This window comes from Leptodactylus fuscus, chromosome 5 (genome assembly GCF_031893055.1).
Source record: "Leptodactylus fuscus isolate aLepFus1 chromosome 5, aLepFus1.hap2, whole genome shotgun sequence".
Lineage (NCBI taxonomy): Eukaryota > Metazoa > Chordata > Amphibia > Anura > Leptodactylidae > Leptodactylus > Leptodactylus fuscus.
The window spans coordinates 63,337,729-63,363,614 of NC_134269.1; positions in this window are offsets into that span (position 1 = coordinate 63,337,729).

Sequence of the window (25,886 nt, forward strand, 5' to 3'; positions counted from 1 at the left end):
TTGTAAGGTGAGATGGCGAAAAATCACTACTTCCGGCGGGTTTTTTCCGGGTTTTTTTTTCGACGTTCACTGTATACATTAAATATTGTTGGAGTTTTATTGTTCAGATTGTTACGGACGCGACGATACCAAATATGTATTGTTTTTATTAAGTTTTAGGTTTTTTTTAATATAATTCATTTTTTATAGAAAAAAGGAAATTTTGGGGCTTTATAAGTTTATTCATTTTTATCAGACACTTTATTTATTTTTCACTTTTTATTTTTTACTTTTACACTTTTTACTTTAGGACACTTGGATTAGTGATGCTTTGATAAAAGCATCACTAATTCTCTATTAGACGCTGCAGGACACAGCTCTCAGTGTCTTGCAGCGTCTGGAGGAAGTCAGACGCAGGGGCTGCCTGCGTCTGACTTCCTCTTAAAGCGGCAGGATCAACCAGGTATTGGGGGTCTTTTGGAGCTTGGGGTCACTGGCCAGACCCCAGGCTCCATGTTAGAGACATCGGCACCCCTCGATCTCGCCGCGGGGGGGTGCCGATTCGGCCGGCACCGTCACGGAACCGCTTCAGTTCCGTGATCATGTTTGATCACGGAACTGAAGGGGTTAAAACCCCCCCGATCGGAGCCCCCTCCGATGGGGGGTAATGGAGCAGGGTCTTAGCTGTCAGATACAGCTAAGATCCGCTCCAATTACATCGGCACTGACAGGGAATCCTTCCCTGACTGCCCGACGTAATTTTACTATAGGGCAGTCAGGAAGGACCTGTCAGTGCCGACATAATTTTACTATGGGCCGGTCGTTAAGGGGTTAATAACCATTTCACATAACATTACTATTTCAGTGGCCTATGAAGTGGGAATCAGATGTTCTGGCCCCAAAAAGACCATAGACTAAAGAAAGTGTCTGGAACAAATTAGATAGTATTAGTAATGTTTATTTAAAGTACAATGTGTTCAGTGTTTCTCAATTCAGCCCACCAATAGGTTATGTCTTGAGGATTTTCTTACGGGTTTTGTTTTTACAGCTTCCACTCTGCAGTAAAAAATAAGGTGATACAAAATTTATAGTTTTTTTGTGTTTTAATACCTTTACAAAAATTCTAAATTATGAAGAATTTTTTTTTTTTCTTAGAATCACCATATTCTGAAACCTGTAATGTTTGTATATTTTAGTGGAAAGGTGTCTTTTTTATGGGACAATATGCAGCATGTTGGGGAATATATGATGTTTTAGTCACTTTTTATTCCATTTTTTATGGAGGCAAATCGTTGGAAAAAAATGCCAATTCAGCCATTTTGATTTTTTTTTTCCAGCTACGGCATTTGGCATATAGAACAAATATTTTTATATTTTGATAGTTTGAGCATTTTCAGACTTATGTGATCTAGGGAAAGGGGGATGATTTAAACTTCTAGGTTTTTTAATTTCTTTATATTTTTAAAATCTTTTTTCTTTCTCACATTTTTTTTTATCCCCCCCAGATGGATTGAACATGTGATCTTCATATCACTTGTGCCATAGACATAGTCTATGGCCCGGGCCCCACATGGCGTAAGCGCCATGATTTGCCAGCTTTCGTAAATGCTGCAGGAAAAATTGCGGCGTTTTACAGTCAGGGCAAAGGGGATGGGATTCTAGTGAATAATGATGGCTGAGGACGATCAAAGCCCGGCAAGCTGTCCAGGTCCGATTCTTCTGCTGCTTCTCCATTACTAAACCCCTCAGTTGCTATTTTCCTTAGCCCAGAGGGAGAAGTAAGAGGGTTTTTTTTGCGAAGAATTTCTGCATATCAGCCTGTCGATGTTTACCGCCTGGGGTGACAGGAGCTTCAGGTCCTCGTTCCTTTGTGAGTTTGCCCATAATGGAAGCTAGTAATTTCTTTGGAGATGTATGTTAGCCTGTGCACTGACAGAGCTGCAGGCTCAGGCTGCCATTAGTTCCACGGTCAGGCTCTGCCCCCACTATGTAACTATTGAAGTCACACCCATTTCTGCTATTATATGCCCTAATTGGCAGGCAAAGCGAAAAAGTGTAAAGACAGAATTCTGGTGCATTTAGCTTAGTAAATCTGTCACAATCTGTAAAAGATCTCTTAGGCAGTGTTTTCATGAGGAAAAAATGGGCATATGAATCATACAACTATTAAGTTATTCCTCCAATATATATATATTCAGCTATTATTATTTAATGCTTTCTAACTGGAAATCCATGGGATCCATCTCTTCAGTTTGGTCATGTGATCTCATGGTTATGCTCTAAATATTAGATGTTTTTTTTTTGTTTTCCATTTCAGGCACCATAGCTTCCTATAGGATTAAACTACATGGACTCTTCCGCACAGGCCCTCCATAAGGAGGTAGACATCTACAGTAGTCACAGTTACTACAGATGATTAGACAGACTGGTGTCATAGATTTTATGTAAGAGAATATGGACCGGAGGATAATCACACTGTTCTTCCTGCAGGTATAGATGGCATTGTCTCTAGCTGTAAGTGTGATGTCTTGCTGATAGCAGAGCACAACCAAAGAGAAACCTTATAATCCGATTTGTGTCTGATCAGAATCAGACTAGATACCTGACTGCATGGATATGAATGCAGTGTAAGTAACTGTATAAGGCTAGGTCCAATGGCGCAACTAGAAATGGGGGGGCCCGGTGGTGAACTTTTGACATGCCCCCCCGACCTCAACCAACTGAACCATCCCCACATTTCTGCGTACACTATTATGCCCCATAGTGGTCCCTGCACACAGTATTATGCCCCATAGTGACGGCTGCACACAGTATTTTACCCCATAGTGGCCCCTGCACACAGTATTATGCCCCATAGTGACTCCTGCACACAGTATTATGCCCATAATGGTCCCTGCACACAGTATTATGCTCCATTGTGGACATTCATGAACAATTATTATACTCTGGCGAAAAGACCCCTCACTTACTGATCTCGGCCCCTTCCAGGATCGATAAGTAAATACGGCTTGTTACCGGCTGAAGTAACTGCAGCCAGTAACGGCCTGTTAAAAAAAAACAAAAAAAAACGCAGCGGTAGCCCCCTAATGTCCCGGGCCCTGTGGCAGCCGCTACCGCTGCTACCCCAGTAGTTACGCCCCTGGCTAGGTCCACACTAGTGCTTGGTCTCCATTGGGGTTTCTGTCCTCCATTCTGCTTGACAAATGCAGACTTTTCTCTCCCCAATTTTTGGATGGAAACCAGGTGGACCCCATTATAGTCTACGGGGTCCATGGGTCTACACAGGTAACTGCTTTTTAAGCGGATTAGGTTTCCATTCTTCGAGTCCTCAGGCGGACCCAAAGAACGGAGAGCCGAATGCTAGTGTGAACCTAGCATAACTGTATAAGTCCAATGTCTTAAAGTGCCTTTTCTTATGTATGATTGCTACATATATTACTTTTTGTCATCATAAATCTTGTAAAATATGTTTTGATACAATATAAATTAATTTTCATTAAATGTTGTCTTATAGTCATTATTATATTTCCTTGTTGGCCCAACATACAGTAAGTCTATGTCTTCATTCAACAATGTAGTATACTGTATATATATATATATATATATAATTCCTCTTTTGCAAGATCATCACACTTTCCACTATCTTAAAAGCCCAGTAGCACGAACCGCAGACGCCTTCCTCTCCATCTGCAGATTGACTATTCTGAAAACGCGGAATCCTTTTGTAGTGAAGCATTATGCAGATACAAAATGTTAACTACGCTAGTCATGTTGAGAGAACTAAAAACGACTAATTATGTTGTAATTTGGTTTGTCAAATACCTATTGTTTTCCACAGCTCGTGATTTTATTTTCTCTCTTTTCTAATCACATAAGCAGAACCAGAGCAGCTGTTGAATTACTTCATTAAAAATGCATTTAAATGATAAAAAGTCCATTTAAAAGTAGCTTTAAAAAAATTACAAAAATAAATAAATAAAAACCTTCTTTATTGTTGCCCCCGCTGCCTGTGGGGATACAAACCGTTTTTAATGTGAAGTCAATTAGCAGCACAAAGTAAACTGTAAAAGGCAGGCACGCTTTAACAAGCTTTTGTGCTTCCCCCCCCCCCCCCTCTACCAGCTTTGGTATGACGCCCCTATAGAAAGTGCCCAGACTCCTGATATTGTGGGTGTAGAGGTTCGATAAAGATTGTAAAATCTCAAAAATGAAATATACCAGAGTACACGGACATCGTTTCCTTAGAGTGGGCAGATGCTATTGACATCAAAGGTCCTAGAAGAGAGTAAGGCATGTGTAAGGAATATTGAGATTAGATATTGTTATCACTGCTAGAAGAAAACCCACACATGAATAACAGAGATTCATGTAATACAAAGTTAAGTTTTCTACTGGAATTGTGTTTTTTAACTTTAGTCTTGGATGGAAGGCTTTAATGGGAATATCTTTTTTTTTTTTTTTTTTTTTTTATTGAAGGAACCACCTTTTAAAAATTGAGGGCCAATCCTTAAGTGTTCTTTCACACTAACTCCTTTTTTGTCCTCGTGTTGTCTGTGAAAATAACCTATTAAAGTCAATGGAACCATTCACACAGCCGTTCATGGACATAAAATCCTGGTGTGCACTATTTTTTTCTCTACTTGTCTTAGGCAGAGTTCACATCTGCGTTCGGGCCATTTCGTTCCCCTCTCCGTGTGAAAAATGCAGAGAGAAAAGTGCTGCAAGCAGCACACTGTAAGCAGCACTTTTCTCTCCAAATTTTTTGTGTACAAACCAAGCAGAAACAACACGGACCCCATTATAGTCTATAGGGTTTGCCAGTTTCCTAAGGTAACAGTTTTTTTATGCAGATTAGGTTTCTGTTCAGGGGGTCCCCAATCAGACTCCCCGAATGGAAACCCAGGTGCAGATGTGAACCGGGCCTGAGTCATTCAGATTTATGTGCCTGTAAAAAAAAAAAAAAAAAAATTACTACTACAAAATAAAGACGACAGCATCCGTTTTATATGCGGATGTCAGTCAATAAAATTGGACGACGCGTAAATACTGTAAGATGCTCATCGTCCTATTAATTTTATAGTCTGCAAAATGGATACTGTGACAGCAGCTTCAGGGTCCATTCACACAGTTTTTTTTTGTGAGGATTTTGGCACTGAATCCATGTCAGAATCCACATGGAAAAATGAATCTCCGTAGAGTTCTATGGGTTCCAGTCACTTTTTTTTCCACTAGCGAATTTTTTTCCGCTAGCAAAAAAAAAAAAAAAAAAGCTTCCTTCAGGTGAATTCCACCTGCAAAAACCAACATAGTCAACGGGAGGTGGAAAATCTAAATGTCTATACACTGTGCTGGAGGAAAAAAACATTTCCTAATTCCTGAAACAGGAAAAAAACTAGGCTAAGTTCACACAGAGAATCCACCTCAAAATCCTGACCAAAAAGACAGGAGTTTATTTGGGGAGCTGTTTCTTCTGGCATCCCAGAAAAAAGAAGAGAGATGCTCATTCTTCAGGCCGAGTCGCTTCACGATTCGGCCTGAAGACACTCCCTCCTCCCAAGTAGGCCCATTTATTGGGCCTAATCCGGAGCGGAGCGCGCAGCCGGAAGCCGATGCAGTGCACCGGCTTTCAGTCACGGCTACCCAGTTTTTGGATTGGAACTGTTCCAATCCAAAAAAACCCGTGTTTTCACACAGAGTTTTTTGGTTGGGAATTTGGTCAGAAATTTGCCTCCAAATCAGCCTTCAAAAAAAAGCCTCCCAATAGAACTCTATTGGGAGACTTTTTTGGAGGCTGATTTTGAGGCAGATTCCTAACCAAATTCCTGACCAAAAAACTCTGTGTGAACTCAGCCTAAGATTGGCAGTGGGCAGATTGTGGGGGGTCACCAGTTTCCTCAAGGGTGCAACTACGACCATTATGTACATATCTAGCACTCACATGCCATACTGTTAGAAGCATACATTTTCTAGTTGCATAGACTTGAATGGGACTCCGCTGCAGTACTCATAGCACCACTATAATAAGTATAGTGAGCGAGCTGCACAATGTCAGGCATGTAAACAATGGCAGGAGCTGTGTGCTCTAGTAAACAGCTTTTCCTCGGTGGTTCGTGAACACCCGGCGATCTAAAATCAGTGGATAATAATCTATTCTAATCATGTTGCTTTTTTCTAACTATTTTTACTTTCTCAGTGAGCACCCTCAGCCGGAAAACAATTCCTAAACTTCATGTTGTGGGCATGTCTATCACTGAGGTCATTGTGAAGTGAAGACGATAAGGGAGCCTTAGTTGTCCCCATCACATGTTGTCTCCACCATGGTTCGGTGTTATGCCTGCAATTGTAATAAGGTGACTGCTGAGAAGTGATCAATACAGAACAGAATGTGTCAGACTATTGGAAGATTCACTGAGGAATGTTAAGGACTTTGGATGGTAACACTGAAAACTAAAAAAAAAAAAAAGGCCAAATAAATATATTTAACATAAAAGTTAATCTACAGATATGGACAAGTAATGGTGATAATACTTACTGAAGGGACTTTAAGTGTTACTTTACAAAAACCATCACTTTGTAAGAGAATTGGGACTTGCTTTACATAATGAAATGCTGCAATAGTGTATTAGTACTTTTATTTTAGAAATGTATCCGTACATATGAGGCAGTGCACATTATTAGCTGTAGGGATCTGACACTATGGCGGATATGTTGTACTATATTCTCCTATAGCCTCAAGTAAAAATATAGAAAGATTGGTTTAGATGGTGAAAACTGTTTTCCGAGTATGAGACAGTTAAGTGATAAATGATGAACATTTTATGCACTGGCGTAAAAAGATTCCTATGAGCACCAGTGTAGAGTTTGCACTGTGGCCCCCTCCTCTACCTCTAATGGTAGGAAGACAGGAACAAAGGTATATATTAGGAAAAACATTATACGTTTCCTTAAAAAAAGGCTCTGCAACCCCTTTAAATATTACCTCTATATAGCTACTGCAGTATATACCTATATATAATACACATACGTAGTAAATATGGATATATATGATATTTGTACCACAAACACTGGATAAACTTGGAGATCTTTTTCTGTTGTTAATTGCAACAAGAAAGCCACGCTCCTTGTGGGCAACCAGTAAACTGTGTAGTGGGAAGCAACCAGATGTTAAAGGTGCTCGCCTTCTTCTGTCGTGTGGTCAAAACTTACTTTGAAGGTTTATTTGGAGTCACAAGGACTTAGAAGGGCAATATTCACTGGCTTGCATCTACCAGACAGTTCCGGAGTCGCTCAGAGTACAAATGGGTAACTTGGGGAAAAGATGTAAAGATGAAAAACCATCAGGATGCTTGGAAATACAAAATTCAATATATCTGCAGAGCTTGACAAAAGTGGAATGTTATTACAGATAAGGATAATGTGTTTCGGGGTTTTATATACCACTTAGGGGGCACCCCTTCATCAGATCCAACATCATGGAACGTCCCTCTACATTCCCAGGTATCCAGTCATCATTTACATACAATTGAAGGGTCACGGTACTAGTGGCACAGGATCAGGAGTCCAGTCGTCGGGTAATGCAGAGGAGCCTGGAGACAGCACGTGGGTAGCCCACAGGGGGGCTGAGGTAATAGTCCAAGAGCAGGTGAGCAAATACCAGGTAGAATTCTGTAGTAATTCAGGAGCTGTATTAAAGCTACGGTGAGCTTGCAGCCAGCAGGTGAAGCTCCGAGGAACTAAAGAAGATTTCTAGTAAAGAGGTCTCCTGGGTGTCCAGGCTGTATTCAGATAAACAGAACACAATACCAACACAACTGGAAGTGTCAGAGTCACCTATATATAGGCAACCCAGTCAGGGTAATACAGGGCGGGTTCCAATCATTAGAAGCAGCTGATGAGCCTCAGGAGTAGGCTCCATACAGAAGTCCAACAGGCCGTTATTCAACAAGCTGGATAGCTCATGAAGACACTGCGCAAAACAACAGGTCACAGGGTTCGAATCCTGACGTGAAGACAGCTTCCCAAATTCTATACAATTAGAAATTTTATATGAATTTCTGTACATCTGTAAAGAGTTTATTGCCCTTAAACTCCACCAAAAATTAATCAAATTGTTATTATAACTACATAATAGTTGCATGAACATATTTTAGTAGGCGACCTAATTTTTATCACATTATATATACATATATACCGTATGTTGTTTTTATTATGTATAGTGTATATAAGCTATTTTTAGATTTTATGCTCAGCTTTCACTTTCATTTATTCATGCATCTATGCACAGTTGATAGTATGATACTGCAGTCAGTGATGCGTGAACTTGTGATTATGACTTCCAAGTACCGTATATACTCGAGTATAAGCCGACCCGAATATAAGCCGACCCGCCTAATTTTACCAGAAAAAACTGGGAAAATTTATTGACTCAAGTATAACCCGAGGGAGGGGGAAATGCAGCAGCTACTGGAAAATTTCAAAAATTAAAATGGATTTTGAGTGCAGTAGTTGCTGAGTGCTGGGAAAGGGGAGGGGGTGTTTTGGTTGTCTGTCTGCCCCTTCCCTGAGCTTGAGGACTGGGTTTGTTTTCCCCCACTTGGAATTCAGCCTGGCTGAATATAGGGTATCTGCAGTGCTCCTATTAACCCCTTCCTGATGGAACAGGAGCTCTGCAGATACCCTATATTCAGTAGACTGGGCACTTTCAGACTCAGGGATACCTAATGTGTTTGTGTTTCACAGTAATTTTCTACTTTTATATGTATTCTAGGGAAAAGAGGGATTTAGAACTTTTATTTATTTAATTTTTTTAATTATATTTTTAAAGCTTCTTTTTTTTTTCCCCCTATTCTCTGGGAGATTCTATACATGACTCGAGTATAAGCCGAGGGGGGCTTTTTCAGCACAAAAACTGTGCTTAAAAATTCGGCTTATACTCGAGTTTTTTGTTGCACCTCCTGTTCTTTCTGTTTTCACTGTGATTGTTTTTATATGTAGATATATCTTTTATATAATTTATTTTCCATTTTTGTAGTTTCTATATGTTGGATCTGATGAAGGGGTGCACTCTAAGTGGTGTATAAAACCCAGAAACGCGTTATCCTTATTTGTAATAAAATTCCACATTTTGTCAAGCTCTGCCCTCATATAACTTTGACAACAGAAAAATAAAAAAAGTTATGGGGTTTTGAAGACAGGAGTCAAAAATGAAAATGGATTTACACCTGACATAAATTGCACTCATGTTATATAGGGCTGGGATCACACCAGCTGCTTTCCTTTCTTATCTTGGGTACAACACAGAGCATCAAGAAGATGAACAATCCAGCAGTTGTTCAGCCAATCAGGTGCTTGTCTACTTGCCATGGCCTGCGAGTAAAAAGCATTTTCATTGGCTGAAAAGTTGAAGAATAATTCTGTGTTTTGGGTACCAATAATGTAAGGCATTCTGTAGTGTTACAGCAGTATGGAGCACCCGAACAGTAAACAGCAGTACTGCTATTGCTGGCCTCTTCTACATGTACAGTGGTAGCATGGCGCCTTTTCTCCACTGGGCCCAGTCATGGTTGCAGGTGGTATTATTACACCCCTGATTTTATAACAGCACCTTAAGGTTAAGGCCTTGTAGTGGGCCCCAGTAAAAAAGCGCTGACGGAAAACCACTGCAGAAACACATCGCATTTTTTTCTGCAGTGTTTTGTCACAGAAAGTCTGCAGATTTTTCTTCGAAGGACTTTCTGCTCCTATTATACCCATACGGGAATCCCCAGTGTTTCCGTAGTTATACAAAAATTGAACAATTTTTTTCTGCTATGTGTAGATGAGATTAGCCAGAATGCCAGCCTCTTTGCAGATAATGTAATATGCAGCGTTTTCACAGAATCCCAAAACGCTGCATATAATTGAAGCAGAAGATCCGTAGAGGAAAACTCTGTGAACTTTCTGTGAAAAGCGCTGCAGGAAAAAATGTGATTCGTTTTCACTGTGGTTTTTCCCACAATGTTTTTTCGCTGTGGCCTGCTATGTTGAAACATAGCCTTAGCATACTACATATATAAGCCAACCCGAATATAAGCCGAGGCCCCAAATTTTACCACAAAAAAATGGAAAAATAATTGACTCGAGTATAAGCCGGGGGGGGGGGGGGGAAGGGGGGGAATGCAGCAGCTACTAGAAAATTTCAAAAATTAAAATGGTCGGAGTTTTTGGGTGCAGTAGATGCTGGGTGCTGGGAAAGGGGAGGGGGTGTTTTGGTTGTCTGTCTGCCCCTTCCCTGAGCTTGAGGACTGGGTTTTTTCTTCCTCCACTTGGAATTCAGCCTGGCTGAATATAGGGTATCTGCAGTGCTCCTATTAACCCCTTCCCGACTGAACAGGAGCACTGCAGATACCCTATATTCAGTAGACCAGGCACTTTCAGACACAGCGATACCTAATGTGTATGTGTTTCACAGTAATTTTCTACTTTTGTATGTATTCTAGGGAAAGGAGTGATTTAGAACTTTTATTTATTTTTTTTTTTAAATCTTTTTTTTTTGCACTATTTTATGGGAGATTCTATACATTGATATTGTGACTGGTCATAAAAAAATTTTTTTTTAGCTGACTCGAGTATAAGCCAAGGGGGGCTTTTTCAGCACAAAAACTGGGCTGAAAATTTCAGCTTATACTCGAGTATATACGGCTTTTATAGAAACTGAATAAGTTGTATGGTGCAAGCAATAGGGGTCTCAGTGATCATACAGTGTATTTATCTCCAATCTTTTGGATAGGTGATAAATGTTATACATGGAATAACACCTTAAAGGGATTCCATTAATCACAATAATATTTACCGTAACACATGCCATCAAAATAACTAGTATTAAAACACCAAAACAGCTTTACAATACCAGTCTTCTCTTCCATTATCTTCCTAAATCTTTGGCCCATATTTCCTAAAGGGTTTTCCCAGACAATTATGGCTCCAACTTTTTGCTGCAGCTAAAGGCTCATCCCCCTTTGGTAGGCCTCTAACTCCCCACAGATTTGACATCTACTTGCTCAAATTGCACTTATGCAAGAACTTTCTTACCTTGAATTGGGTTCTTTTTACAAGTCCATCTGGGTGCCATGGTTTACCGTCATTGAAAATACTTCCATGAAACACTTATGGATATCCCCAGAACAATATCCCTACATACCTAGCTTTCTCCCCATCATGAATACCTTATTTGCTTTTCCTCCCTTCTCATGCTCTGTATAGTTCAAACCTGGATGATATACAGTGATATACATTAATAGATTTTCAGTTTATACTTAATTTTTTAGAAACTCCTATTTTTTTTATATAGTATTACCATTGTTAGTGCCTTATTTAACTTCATACTGACTAATCTAACTTTGTGTAAGATGTTTGTTCCTATTCTAAAAGCATAAAACTTCCATAAAAAGATACTTGAAAAGAAAAGAAATAACACGTAACATGTTAAATGTCAACTTAAAGTTTGCTACATTTGTAGCATCCCATTTTATAGTCATACCTTATTTTTGCAACCTCAAATGCGTTACAAAAAATACATAAAGTCAATTCTGGTAAAAAAAAAATAAATAAAAAATGTGGAAGTGGTTATAGATATAAAAACTGTGTAAAAAGGTTGACAAAAGGTTACTAATGGAATCAGAATTAGAAAAGATGAAAACAGAATGTTGTATTTTGAAACGTGCAGCCTTGAAAAGAATTGAGTTAATGGAAGTCAAGGAGCTCCGCAGCACCAAACCATTCAGGAAGTAGCCAGCCCTTCAACTCACCTGTCAGGCTCACCAATCAGGCGGTCAGTCCTTGACAGGGCTTAAGAATCTTCTCTGACAAATTGGAATAAATGTAATTCTTGACATTTTTCTGTTCTCTATGAAGGAGCCAGTAATTCCAATACCGGGGTTGTTTGTTGCTTTCAGGTAAAAAAAAAAAAAAAAAAGTTTCAAATATTTAAAGAGTATGTTCAGTTAAAAGTCAGCGGAATAGGAGTGCTGCAGTGAACATTTCTAAGCCGAATGATAGAGGCATTTAAGAATATAGGTTTTGCTTAGTACTTTTATTTTTAGCCTGCATTTCACTCCCATCTACCTCAGAATGGACCAAACATTTCACTTTTCTATTCCATTCACTTATATTCTTGTTGTTGTTTTCTTCTACTAAGAAATATATTGGTGGAGATTTTTTTACTAGTGGAATTTTCAGTCCATTTTGATGGAATCTGTGTTGCCATACTAAGCTACAAATTTATCAAATGCTGCACAGTAATACATTTGGTGCATTTTTAACCACTTTCCGACCATCAATTGGGTTCTTACGTCTGGAAGGTGGTTGCCATGTTCTACAAGGACGTACCAGTACCTCCAAGCAGATTTCAGCAACTACATGAAATTGTGCAGCTGCTGAAATGGGGAGCCAACTATAATTTCAGCCGGAGTGCCCAGAGAGAAAGCAGGGAAGGTTTATTACTGCCCTTGCCTTCTCGATCACCGTGTATACAGTGCTCAATGAGAGATGTATACACTCCTATGTGTGTCACCACCCTTTGATCCAGTGGTCACATGATCTTGCTGGATCAGCATGTGTTAGAGCTGCTGGGTCCTACACAACTCAGATCAGCTCTATAGTAATGCTGGCAGTTTCTGTGTAGGGATAATGGAAGCAGAAAGTCTGCAGAGGAACACTCTGCGGGCTTTCTGTGGAAAGTGCTGCAGGAAAACCCTGATGCATTTCTGAAGCAGTTTTTCCTGCAATGCCTTTTGGCTGCGGCCCGCAACATGGAGCTTTAGCCTAAGGCGGGGGCCCCACGTGCCGAAAACGGCGTGATTTGCCTGCGGCGGAAACGTCACGGGAAAAATTGCGGCGTTATGCAGTACTTGCAAAGTGGATGGGACTCATGTGAATCCTATGCCCACTTTGTGGAAAAAAAATCTTTGCATTTTTGAAAATCACAGCATGTCAATTATATCTACGGAAACACCAGCAGCTTTCCCATAGATATAATTGTAACAGAAAGTCCGCGGAGGAAAACTCCAGGAACTTTCTGTTCAAAGTGCTGAGGGAAGAACCACAATGTATTCACGCTTTACCGCGGTGGTTCTGGCCCGTGGGGCCTTAGCCTAAGGTAGGAAAATGATGAGTGGTCTGACCTTATTTCTGATTGTGAGGCTCAGTTCACATCTGTGCATGTGCATTTCATTCGGGGAGTCCGCTTGGGGACAAGGAAGCCTAATCCTCATTAAAAAGCGGTTACCTTAAGAAACCTGTGGACCCCATAGACTATAGTGGAGTCCGTGTGGTTTCTGCTCGGTTTCCACAAAAAAATTTGGAGAGAAAAGTGCTGCTTGCATTTTTCATGAGGCAAGGGGAACGGAATGGCACAAACCCAGATGTGAACCGGGCCTGATAGTTTTAATCCGGATAAGGAATTTCAGAATAGGAAACATAATCCAGTTACTCTTGGGTGTAACCCTCACTGCATTCTCTCTTTCTTTCATTATGGCATTGACATGAACATTTTCTTGTTAATAAAGTGTAAAGTTTCAGAGCTCATTTAGCCAGCCTTAGACTGTAAGTTATTCTGAGGATACACCCTATAACTAGATAAAGCATATGCACATATAGAACAAGTAGAACACCGATAAAGTCTAATAGGTTATTTGTGAACTATGCCATAAGAAATACACTCTAGTGGCAAAGAAATGTCTCCAAAGTCAACCCTTTTAAGTTTCAATGCCACTGGAATATCATCTGGTACTAGTTGTCCAATAAACCCTGCCTTAAAAAGGACCTTTCAGGTCCTCAGGCACCTGCAGTTTTATATACCGCTAGAAAGCTGACAATGCCCTGAATTCAGTGCACTATCAGCTTTCATGATCTGTGCCCCGGGAGAGGAGCTATCAGTGCCTATACGTACCTCTTCAGGGTCAGAAGGGCATTTCTGTGAGGAACGAGTACTGTCAGGAGGGGGAAGGGGTGTTCCTCACTGCTGAGTGTCATTGCTGGGCGGTAAGGAACGCCCCTGACACTGAAGAGCTATCAGTGAAGGCACCAATAGCTCTTCCCCCGGGGCACATAACAGGAAAGCTGATGAAGTGCAATGAAATCAGCACACTGTCAGCTTTCTAGCAGTATATAAAACCGCATGAGCCTGAGGACATAAAAGGTCCTCTTTAACCACTTCAGTACCGGGCCAATTTGTGGTCCAGGACCAGACACATTTTAGGTTTATTTTGTATGTGCGGTTTTGAGGTCTGTAAAATTTTTCTCGTATATCTTAGTCAACTAATTTTTGCGTCTTTTTTTCGGGGACACATAGGGCTTTATTTTTATGTTATTTTTATTTTCAAATGTGTTTTAATTTTTTTTATATCCAGGAAAATATAAACATAATAGGAGGGAAATTGTGTCTGGTTTTCAATTTATATATATTTTTTTTATTTAATAACACAAAGTGTCACTGAAAAACTTTATAATATAGTTTTTCCTCTCCGTTACGGTAATTTTTATTTTGTATGGTGTCGTCGGGGGTGGGGCTATAACCTTTAATAACGGCATTTTATTAGCGTATTATTTATTTAATTTTTATTATTATTTTATTTACATTTTTTTAAAAACTTTTATATATATTTTTATTTTATTTTTTTTCCAGATTGTGTCCCCATAAAGTCATAAGAGACCTTTGGGGACATCTGATCACTTTTTTTTTTGTACTTGAGGCTGATTTCTCCTATAACTGGGGCTGGTACATTTAACCTCAGTTACAGGAGGAATACAGCCTCCTGCACGCTGCTATACACAGTATGCAGAGCTGATCTGAGTCCTGTAGGACCCAGCAGCTCTGGCAGGACACTGCTCCCGGAGGATCACGTGTCTGCCGGGTCAGAGGGCAGCTGATTTATGGCTGCGTCCATAGCCGTGTATACAGCGCTCATTGAGCGCTGTGCACACAAGCGATCGAGAAGGCAGGGGAGGTAATAAATCTGCCCTGTCTTCTCTCTGGGAGCTCCGGCTGAAGTTACAGCCGGCTCCTAGTGAAAGCAGCTACATGATCTCCGTGCAGCTGCTGTGTTCTGGTGGACATACAGGTACGTCCTGTCAGAACAAGGCAACCACTTCCCGGACGTATATAGTCTATGGGCGGTCCGGAAGTGGTTAAACCAAAGAGGAGGCAAAGAAAATATTTACTAAACCAGAGTAACCCACTGTATTATACCATGCTATAGAATAACTACAGATATGAGAATCGATACATATGCCTAGAATTGATCTTCCATGGCAATCTGTCACTCTTTTTATCTAACTAAAAATACATATGTACGAAAAGTGTGATTTGCAATTGTATGATTCTGCTGTAAATTATCAATAAAGTTATTTCACAAACATGGTCCAATCTAAAATGTAATTTCTAAAATGTAATTGTAAACTCTAAAAACCAATATAGCAAGATCACATACAAGCATACGTGGATATGAACAATAGGGGACAGAAACAGCAGATATTAGCATGTAGTCACAAATACATAAAGTGAGTTTTCATTGGTTTTCCTTACTCTTTGCCTAAATTCTTCTGATATATAGGGGGATTGTAGGGTTATAGGTTGGACTTGATGGACTGATGTCTTCATCCAACCTCATCTACTATGTAACTATGTGTATCTAGATGTTTGTAAAGAATACACATGGTTCTCGATTAGATGCCATTCTATCACTTCTAGGGGTCTAAGGGTCAGGTTTTTAAATATTCTCCATCATTTTTTTTTTATCTTAAAACACAAATGAGACAAATAAGGAAATGGTGGGTTGGCAGAGGATTTGCTTTGAAAAATGTGAACCCACTAGAGAACTACCCCTACATATTTCCTATAGCGCTCTAACAATCATCATCTACAACAAGTATCTTACACTACAAAACAAATAGAGTGTAAAAAGATAATAAGTGGGGTCTTTGCCTTAAAATCAGTATTGGTTGGACAGTGTCAGAGTAGCCAGGGACACGCTGCCACCTGGTAACATGCAGATGTCAATTTATTGAGGAATTATGGAAGGAAGCAATGCAGAGCCAGACAAAATGGTGAAGCAGAATTCTTATACACTGGAATACGAGTATTTACTATATGTCAATGAAAGGTGGCTGTTCTTTAAGAAATACTAAAAAGTGAAACAACAATAAATGATAGATACAGTATAAGGTTACTTGCACATGATCCTAGTGGATCACGGATCTGTGTTCCTCAAAAAACATACCTGCATTGCATCAGTGTGTCATTCACAGTCACAGATCAGTGAAAAGACTTGTATGATCCAATACACTTGTATAGGCAAGTCTGGGCCACAGATATGGACAGGACTAGGACCTGCTCCATATTTTGCAGATCCCAGATATTGTAAAAACTAAGGAAGCGTGTAAGGGGCCATAGAAATTAGTAGGGCCGTATGTTATCTGCAGTTACATGTCTACAATTACAGACAATATACTGAAAACAACTGTGATTGTGTGCGTGGGGCCTAAAGCTGATGCATGTGCTCCCCAAACAGTAATCCAATAAAAGAGACAAGAGTCTCCGGCATCTAATGCAGTGTATCTTCTTTATTAAACCAGCATATACATCAACGCAATGTTTCGACCCTTTGTAGCAGCCGAGTCGATTCATTCCCAAAGGTTGAAACATTGCATTACTGTATATTATATTGGACTAATAAAGAAGATACACGGATACACTGGATGCTCCAGCCTGGTTTTTTGTTGGATCCTCTTAAATGAGAACAATGAGATGTAATTGTACGGGTAAGGACACATGTTCAGGTTTTGTTGATGCTGTTTTTTTTAGCCAAAACCAGGTGTGGATTATAAAGGGGGAAACATATAAAGGACAGATGGGACATTTCCTTTTTTTCTCAACCTACTCCTGGTTTTGGCTTTAAATTGAACAATCCTGAATGTGTGTCCTTACCCTAACACTTTTCCATTATTTCCTCTCTTACGTCTCAACATCTACATTGAATTTGTTGGTTCTCCTAATGTTTATGTGAGTCTCCTCTGTGTTCTCTGGATTCCACCTGCATGCCAAAAAAATACTGATAAATTGTCTTCCTATAAAAAAACTGACCCGCATGGGTGTTGGAAATGACAACCTATATGACTCTCCTACTCCACAATGCCCAAGTGATATAAGCGCATTGCAAATGTTTGCCAATATCCCACGCTAGTACTACAAAGTCTACATTGTTTCAGCAACAAACCTCAAGAAATAGTTCCCAATATTTTCATGATTGGTTAATGAAACAAAGCAATGTACCATTACAGTAGATATGACATGTGCACAGTTATGTGTGAGATATGGATTTTGTACATTCTGAAGGGGTTAAAGGAATAGAATCACTGCACACTAGATGGCGCCAGAAAGCTAGTATACCTCTCCTAGAATCTGTGCTTGCCTGTAAAGTTTGACGCTAGTGGTTTGTTAGGCTTTCAATCAGGGCGAAACCAGAAATATAAAAGCATCAGCCGTGGCACATAGAGCACAGCAGCCCAATCTTCAGAAAGTGGAAAGTAAAAATAAATAAAATCTATTTTACAGAAGGTCCATTACTTCCATATATTCTTCTACTAAACATTTCATTGCTATTCCCAACATAGAGCAGCAATAAGTGTCGAGGTACTGTGTGCTGCCTCTAACATCATACGAAAAAAAATCAGTAATATTAATAAAAAAAATGTTTCATGTCAGTGACAGTCCATGTATTAGCAATAAACATTGTAGGCCTCTTTGCAATACGTTGTATGGTCTATGACCCCAAATTCATATTCAGTCCTAGATATTGAAGTCATTTTCCCTTGGAAAACTGCAATGGAAAGCGAATGTGCCACATTGAAACGCAGGCAGTATGTCATCTGCTGCAGGCAATATGTTATAGAGCACATCTATACATTGTTTTGTGGAAAATGTTCCAATATATTTGTTTATTTAAATTTCTGCTGTTTCTGTGCTAAGGAGTTGTAGACAGTCCTATCAGTGATTGGTAGCCTCCCCTGTATGACTATATATTGTGATAGCTGTCAATCACTTGGTAGGACATCCCACTGGACTCCTAAGCATAGGAAGAGCAGGGATTTAAAGGGGGTAGTATCATTATGGACATTTAATCTCTATCCATAGGACAGGGGATAAGTGCCGATCGCTAGGAAACCAAATGCTGGGTTCCCCAATGATCAGGAGCTAAGGGGACTGAACATGCCCCTAAATACTCCTTGTGAATGGAGCATGTCCGGTACTCCATTCTCTTCTATGGGAATGTAATCTCCATTAGCGCTGCAGCCCCACTGAAGTGAATGGAGCTCTGGTCATGCAAGTACACTGGGGACTAGGCGTTTGAGCCCCAGCAATTGGACACTTATCCCCTGTCCTGTGTCAGCATAACCCCTTTAAATACAAGATCTACTGAATCTTTTCCTATAAAACTATATATTAATTTGCTCAGCTCCTGCTGTTTTATAGCATACTGCCCACACATTGGACTACATGCTCAATAGGACAGGTTCTCTTTAATGTATTAAACCTGAATAAATCACATTTTTCAATGATCAGCAGGTACAACTCCATTATCATTGTGTGTTTTGTTGCTGCTCTTTGGTCTTGTGATTCTGTGCAGGTAAAGTGTTTGGTGCTTATGGGAATCTGATTCTGTGTATGTTCTTTTACTGAACATGATCTGAATCTGTATAGAGAATGACACATATCTATAAGGATCACGTCCAGATGACAAGTCATATTGGATACATGTAGTATAATACAAATAAATAGACTAGTCCGAGTAGAAGATGTTAGCTTTCATGTACCATTTAGATCTTATAAAAAGTTACAACTAGAGATGAGCGAACAGTGAAATGTTCGAAGTTCGATTCAAGTAGCCGCTCAATACTCAACTGTTCGATCGAACATTGAACCCCATTATAGTCTATGGGGAATAAATACTTGTTTAGGGGAAACCACTATTCGACTCAGGAGGGTCACCAAGTCCACTATGACACCCCAGGAAATGATGCCAACACCTCTGGAATGCAACTGGGACAGCAGGGGAAGCATGTCTGGGGGCATCTAACATGCCCAAGTCACTGTATTATGTCAGGATTCCTGTCAGCTTGTGATATGCGCGAGCTGACTTTTTCCCATAGGAATGCATTGACCAGCATTGATTGGCTGAATGCCATACAGAGTACAGCATTCGGCCAATCAACGCTGGTTCTGCTGGAGGAGGCGGAGTCTAAGATTGGTCCACAGCAGTCTCCATTCTGGTCCGATCTTAGACTCCGCCTCCTCACAGACGAGCCTCCGGCAGAACCAGCGTTGATTGGCCGAATGCTGTACTCTGTATGGCATTCGGCCATTGAACGCTGGTCAATGCATTCCTATGGGAAAAAGTCACCTCGCGCATATCGCAAGCTGACAGGAATCCCGACCAAATAGAGCCCCAAAGAGCTGTTTGAGTAAAATTCCCACCTAAATAAAGGTAATCCCTAGCTAACCCTGCCAGTACATCTATCCCTGTCTCACAGTCACATAGTTCACAGTCACATAAACCCGATATTAATCCACTGTTCGTAAAAATTGGAGGTCACCTGAATTAGCCAGCCAATTATTTTTTCCTATTTTTTTTCGATGTCTCCGTTGTCGTAGTTCCTGTCCCACCTCCCCTGCACAGTTATTGGTGCAAAAAAAGTGCCAGGGAAGGTGGGAGGGGAATCGAATTTTTAGTGAGTTTGCCACCTGGTGTTCGACTCGAATCGAACATCTCGAACAGCCTGATATCCGATCGAACATGTACTCGATCGAACACTGTTCGCTCATCTCTAGTTACAATAGATTTTCACCCCAAACTTCCAACTTACATATTGTAGTAAATCAGAAATTAGGTCAAAAGCCGTAGTTTAGACTCACAGAAATACAGCCATTTATATTCAACTGCAGTGGCTAATTTTTGCAAGTAAATGCAGTTGTATGCCTATGTCTTAATGTACTGTGTAGCTAAGTGTAGTTTCTATATATGCCAACACTGGGTTTCTCATAGGGCAGATGCCTGCTTCTTAGGGTTAAGGCTGGATTCTCCCAGCCCTTCGTAGCAGAGATGGATAGCTGTCTGATCACCCCTGAAAGTGGAGAGGAAGGCGGTGAGAGCCAATCCATCATGAATACAGTGGACGCTTAACTACGAGTGTGCTGAATTCTGTGATCACTCCTATTAGCCACATAGCACAGTCCCTTTGTGCCATTTTGGTGAATAGGAGAATGGATCTGTCCCTGTAATATGCATTGAATGACTAATATAAACAATGCAAAAAAAATACATGGCAAAATGGTACATAACCGTTTCTCCATGGCATACCTTCTTATGGCACGTCGTCATGCATGTGTCCTAGGAGAATAATATAGACAAATGTATGCTTATGCAATGGAAGTGCACATGAAATTAAAAGTACCCATTTATTTTAGTGTATTCTTGTAACAATAATATATCGCTAGACGATCAGTATGGACAGGGGTTGTTAGATTGTGTAGATTGTTTTTATATTTCTTTTGTGTCCCCAACTCAGATCAACTCCCTAATAGAGATGAGCGAACACTGTTCGGATCAGCCGATCCGAACAGCACGCTCCCATAGAAATGAATGGAAGCACCTGTGACGCTGACTTTGCCGGCGTCACAGGTGCTTCCATTCATTTCTATGGGAGCGTGCTGTTCGGATTGGCTGATCCAAACAGTGTTCGCTCATCTCTACTCCCTAATAATGTGTTAATAGTAATAATCCAAATTAGCCTTGAGACAATTTATTCAGATGAAAACAGTTAGTAAAGACATAATCTCATCTGACACGCCAACACTTACAGAATGCCGCCCTTAAGACAATCAGTTTATCGCCCTGGCTACCAATCTTTGTACCCCGACAAACTGGTCCTGGTCCTGGAACCCCAGTTTTTTCAGAAGAATCTATGGCCAACTAGGCACCTCCGTTTTCCAATGTGGAAATGTAATAATACATAGAGGCCATTCACACGAAATAAAGGAATCATAAAGCATATGGACAGGGGTTGTCTTCATGTGACAACCACTCTATAGGGAAACTGGTTTCAATAATACCCTGTTATCCCACAGGAAATTCTCCTTTGTAATTACAGATTACAAGTGGAAGCAAGAACTCTGATCAGAAATGTCATCCTCAATAGTGCTGCTGTAAAAAAAAAAATGGTATTAACATTATCATTGCAATGTGGTATAATCTGTGACAGTGTCTGTGAGCAGGGGCATGATCTTATCAAGGAGATCTCTGTAAAGCCATTGGTAGGCAAGGATGATAATAGTCAGCAATCACACTAATCCCTGACAGCTAAGAGGATCATCCTTCGGATCCTTCCAAGCAACATTTCAATCCACCAGTCCTTAGTCGTAGTGAGTAAATCAGCTTTAAAGGATAAAAGCATTAATGTATTATTCAGTTATTCTCAGTAGCTGATACCCAGAAAACTGAGCAGGAAGCAGACAGCTCTGCTCTCTGTGTCGCGGCTGATCCAAGTCAGTGCGGCTTAACTACCATTCAAATGAGAGTTGACATGCAGTGACCACTACATAGAGAACAGAGCTGTCTGCTTCCTGCTCCATTCTCTGCTTATTAGCTGCTGAGAACGGCTGACTGGTGCTTGTACTGGGTTTCAGATCCGCATTGATCTGATATTGGTAACCTATGCCTTTGACATCAATATTTTTAGCCTGGAAAACCCCTTTAGTAATACTTCCGTGTTGACTAGTATGATTTATATATATATATATATATATATATATATATATATATATATATTATATTCTAAAATATATTGTTATGTTATATATTAGGCATGTGAATAAACTGATATATTTGTAGGATTAAATTTACATACAAATGACATATTATCAAGACTTTTCTAATGTTCCTTCTAATAATTCCTAAGGTCTGTAATGGATTTGATAAGCATAATATAAAGTATAACCATTAAATAAATTCTATAAACTTAGATGCTTGACATCAAGATACCGAGGTCACATCTAAAGAACAGTTTACTGTACATAAATTTATTGCTAACATATGAAGGGATTGGATACAGTTTGTCGCTCATTTGCAGACCCTACAAGTGAACGTCTGAATGTCTGCATCCAGAAATGTATGTCCTAATATAGAACAGAGAGGCCGTTTCATGGTGATGTATCTGGACAGTGTGATCCCACTTTCTGATACAAAAGACAGGTAAGAGCAGTGTATTGAGCCGTCAGTGTACACATTGTGCATGTTTGGGCTGGTGCTGGAAGCCCAATAACCAAATATTCACAGCACGGTGCTTATAAAAAACCCTTTTCATACATTACACAGAAGAACAGTTGTTTGTGGGCCCAAACCTCTCCCCTCCCACCCTCACGTCTCTTCCCATCTGGGGACGCTTGTCTGTTTGAAATATATGGAGGCCATAGTGAAACACGGGCAGCCTTAATGAAAGCGAGGATTGACGACTACTGTTTAGATGCAGCTCTGGGCTGAGATTCAAATGCTGCTCTGAAGTATGGTCTGTGACTGAGCTCCTGTGGGGAGCAGGGGCACGATCTCATCAAGGAGATCTCTGTAACCCGCTGACGCCAGCAGCACTCAAGGGCTGGAGAAACCTTCCAAGCAGAATACACAGACACAGATGTGACCATTATACATGAAGCTCTGAGTAAACCAAGATGCTTTATTTCTCAATACATCCACTAGGCGCTTCTTTTTTTTTTCTTTTTCTTAAGGGCACTGGCTGCACGTCAGCACCATGTAGGCAGCTTCTTTGCAGATGCCAATAAGACCCCATGTTTTCTAGCAGCAGGGGTGTAAAATGTTTATTTTTCTTAAACAATAAGCAATTAGGCTGAACATACAGTTTAGCATATCCTTCTGCATACCTGCAGAGTCTTCTGGGAACTTGCTCAAGTGTTTGACAGTTTAGTAAAACAGAATTTAATATTAAAGTCTTATGATGCCAAGGAGAGCTAGAAAAAAAAAACTCTCAAAGTCCTGTAGGACTACAAATACCAATTTGTACTGTCAGATATGATGCCGTTACATTCAGATGAATAGTTCAAACATGGAGTGGCTAAATGTGGAAGACTAGACATGCTGGTACATCTAGTTCCAGGCAATAGCTTCTGTTATTCAATGACTGTAAGAGAGAGAGAGAGGATGAGAGATCAGAGTTTCCTATAGTTTTCCTAGTATTCAGAGTCACTCCTGGCTTCAGTACCAACATGGGACTGGAAGGGAGTCCCGACACAATAACCTCACATCTCAGAGTTTGACGGGTTTTACACTAAAGAGTGTCAATTGTGTGCAATCCTGTGCTATCTGCCAAGCCATGTGTAAAGGAAGACCAGACTCGAATAGGGGCGCATCTATAAATTTAACTTGGTTGGAAGGGTGCTTGAGTAACCCGCTGCTTCCACACCCTCCCCAAATATCCGAGAGATTTTGAGTCCCTTTCTGTCTACTTTCAGAGATACAGGAGCGCAGCGTCAAATTCAGCTGTACTTACTCTTATCAGGCGTTCTCTTGTGTTGTGCATTGTTCTCAGCGCTAGTGTGCTCTTCTCTTTTTTAGACTCTGCTATCTGGCTCCTTGGCTGTGGCATACTGCTCCCAGATATAAAACATAAGAAGGTGGAAAAAAAACGTTCACAGTGATACAAATCCAAGAATCAGACCCCAGATAAGACCCCCAAATAAGACTTCAAACCAGACCATGGCATTCACTTGTTGTGCTTCAGTCTAAGGTCCTCTTCAAATTTAGGTGCCATGGCCAAAGGTATAACCAGGTGCACCACTGACTTGAGTGGCCACAGGGTCACACCATACCCCAAAAGTAGTTCAGACTCCAGACAAGACCTCAGAATTAATTCATATATCAGATAAGAGACATTACATAAATGAGACCCCAGACCCCCTAAATAAATACCGATACCAGGCCCCAAACTGCAAGTATCCACATCACATAATCAAAATATATAATGAAAAAATCCTCAAGGACAAATCTATAAATATGCACAAAGCTCAAAAGATAATAGGTAATGAATAGAAACAAATAAGTACATATTGAATAACAAACTGGCGTTCTGGCGATGAATAACTGAGTTCAGAAAGGACATGATTTAATTGGGAGTTGTTACAAGAATCACTTTTATTGCAGTTTGTAAATATTAATAAACATCTTTACAGAGTCTTCTAACCAGTTGAGAGATGATCGCATTATATCCGCTTGCTTGTCTTTTCCTAAAAAGAAAACTCAATGTTTTACATAACCTGCAAAGTGCGTGGGATTCTGGCTAATCCCATCCATACAGTACAGAAAGAAATCTGCAGCGGAAAAGCTGCAATTTCAAAAACACGTACGTTTCTGAAAATCGCAGCATGTCAATTAGCCAAACAGAGATGCTGGCATTTCCATGTAGGTATAATAGGGGCAGAAAGTCTGCAGAAGAAAACTCTGTGGGCTTTATGTGTAAAAAGCTTCAGAAAAAAATGCAGCCCGTTTCTGCGGTGGTCTTTTCCTCAACTTTTTCGCTGCGGCTCGCTATGTAGGGCCTAACACAAGATTTGAATGGACTGAACTTTTGATTTTTTGGTAGATAAGAAGGAAAAGGTTGTTCCCAGTTACTTTGCTTGGATCTTGAGTGAAGCACAACATTTCTTTACTTAAAAGTAGCACAGACCCAGGCAGAACCTCTAAATAGACGCAGACCCCAAACCACTCCCGAAAATAAATACAGACGGCAGAACAAAACCCCTAAATAAATAAAAAAACAAACAAACAGACTCTCTAAATAAATCAAAGCACCTAACCCCATAATAAATTCTAGCCCCAGACCAGAGAGTGTTCCCTCCAACATTCTTCTGTTCCTCTCCATATCTTAACACTGTATTTCTGAATGCAGTCTCCCCTGAATCTTTTTACTGTCCTAAGCCAGTTGATTTTTGAGGTCCAGGGTCTAGATCCATTATATAGGGATTAAATGTGAAACTACAGTTGTGATAGCCAACTGTATTAAACATCAAAGCAGGCAGGTACAAGAAACATTGACCTAAAAGACACTCTTTGGGCATCCTTTGTGCTTATTAGAGTCTATGAACCTGTTCAGGATTAGCACTGGGAATTCCTTCTGTTGCATTTCTTGAACCTAGACACCAAACATGGTGGGAATAGTGCCCATATTCACAAATTAGTAACAAATGTATGCTTTATATATTGCTTCTTTACTTTATCACATGCTTGTTACTTGTAGACTGAGTTATTGAAGAGCATTGGCAATAATATGCTCTTTATACATTAGGATGCTTACCCATTATAAGTAATATTCATGCATCTTGACAATATTATTCAAAGACGTCTAAGAGTCTGCAGTATACTAATAGCATTGTACAGCGTAATATTAACGCAAGAGCCATATTCTAGTCTAAAGTGATCTTATTTTTATGAAATTTAGTAAACAGGTAAAGATATTCAGGTTTAAACTTACAACATGTAGGACAAGAAGATTACCAAGCACTTGAGAAAAGTCCGTTCTTGTATCTGATGCTTCTTCGTGGATGCTGTCATCCTATGCTTGCTTTCACAACAGGTAATCTCGCTACATAATGGTAGTTGTTAAGCATGTTCTCAGTAATGAAAAAGCAATGTATATGTTATATCACTGTACATCCTATAGGAATTACTAATCTATTGACTATAGAAAGCGGTCACTGACTATTAGAGTCAAGTAATTTCAATAATTTTGCATTACACTTAATGAGATGGTGTAATAAGCTTTAGAGAGGACATGTGTGAAGATCCTTTATACTAATTCCTTTGCATTGT